The 1,655-nt window shown below is 46.2% G+C and overlaps 1 pseudogene; it reads right to left on the bottom strand.

The window, feature by feature from the left end:
* Nucleotides 1-246: 246 nt before the first annotated feature.
* LOC118844973 lies at nt 247-731 on the bottom strand (annotated as a pseudogene).
* Nucleotides 732-1,655: the final 924 nt, after the last annotated feature.

The raw sequence follows: 1,655 nt of genomic DNA, 5'->3' as shown, positions 1-1,655 counted from the left end.
GCCTCTCCCCTACCCCCCAAGTGGCAAAACCATCATAGATCCTCCCCACAAAGTATTCAGCCAGGGCCACATGGCACAAAGGCTTCTTGGGAACTTATTGTGCATCAACATGCGGTCCCCAAACATCTCTGGATTCCTGTGGTAATTTCTCCTCTGTGATTGGTAGTAAGTTAGGTTTCTGTACAAGCAGGAAGAAATAAGGGGAAAGGAAGGTAGGAACAAGGGAGAGATCTCCAGAAATTATCCTCACGGGACGCCAAACTGCAAGACTAACTCCTCTTTTGCGTTGACTCGGATCTGAGAAAGTGCACTATAGGCATAAGCAGCTATTCTGGAGACGTGCTGCAAATCTGCAGAGGGAACGGTCACTGGGCAAGCACTTGGTGGGGCTGGCTGGTGAGTGATGGCAGTGGTGGCAGCTTCTTCCAGTGAGTCAAGCTACTGCTCAGGACAGCCAGGTGGGTACTGTATTGTCTCGCTCGGTCCATGTACTCATGCTGCTTCATGGCCTAGGAATCTGCTGCCGATACATCAATGATGTTGCTGGCTGTCTTGGCAAGGGTAGAAAACAGCAGGGCCTGCTCATCTGTACGGGCTGCAGGTAGGCTGTAGTAGTCGGGTTCTGCTCCATTTAGGGTCTTGGTTGGGGGACTGCTGGGGTCCAGAAGTAGCTTCTGCTCCTCTCGATCCTGGTCCGAGTCCTCGTTGGCACTGCTATAGCAGCACATCATGGCCGGGGCTGGCTCCGGGAGCTCAGATCTAGAGGATCGGCTTCCAACACAAGCTCTTTCTCTTCACATGACCCACGACCGCGGCCCTCAGGCTCCCACCAGCCGCGCTGACGCAGGCAGAATCCTTAAGGTTGTTCTTAAACTGCTCTCCTGGAGAGTAGGAGGTACATGAAATTTCTTTGGAGCAGGTCCTTGCTACTGTTCTCTCTTTAGCTCCCCACCCCACCCCCCAACCCTCTACTCAAAATCTGTCCTTTTGTGTTGTGAAAAAACAGGGCTGTACACTGTGTCCTCACTCAGGACCTGGGACTACGCACGGGCCTCTTGCCTCCTATAGCCCCTGACTAGATCCAGTTGCGTTGTCATACTATTTTGTATTCCCTTTCTCGATCTCTCTTATGCGTGTGTGTGTGAAATTGAAATAAACTAAAAGGTCTCTGGTGTGAATTGGTCTATTTGGAAATAATTAGATAAGCTTGTGAGAATTTTAGTCTAGGACAAAGGTTTAGGTTGTACATGACTTCATTTCTCTACAAAGCCAAAAAAAAAAAAGCTTAAAAATACATATTTCAAATAAAGTTCTCTGAGCCACCAAGCAATCTGTTGATTTCTGATCTGAGAAGGGAGTGATCTCTCAGTAAATTATATTTGATATAATGAATTATTCACAGCCTTCTCCATCCTCTACTTTATGACATTTTCTATAGCAAAACACAAATTCAGGATGCAATTAAAATGATTTTATCTTTGTATAGTAAACCAGTGTTCACCATAAATGGCCAGTAAGCAAAATTAAAAATAGCAAAGAAACATTAATCAGCCATGCTACCCATTGCATATGGTAAACAGAGGGAGAAAACAGGAAATGGAATAGATTTAGTATTGTTCCAGCAGTTTATTCAGTTACTCCCTAATGGATTCCCT

The sequence above is a fragment of the Trichosurus vulpecula genome, chromosome 3 (assembly GCF_011100635.1).
Source record: "Trichosurus vulpecula isolate mTriVul1 chromosome 3, mTriVul1.pri, whole genome shotgun sequence".
Taxonomy (NCBI): Eukaryota; Metazoa; Chordata; class Mammalia; order Diprotodontia; family Phalangeridae; genus Trichosurus; species Trichosurus vulpecula.
Note: the sequence above shows the minus strand (reverse complement) of the source record. Positions and strands in the feature narration are given on the sequence as shown.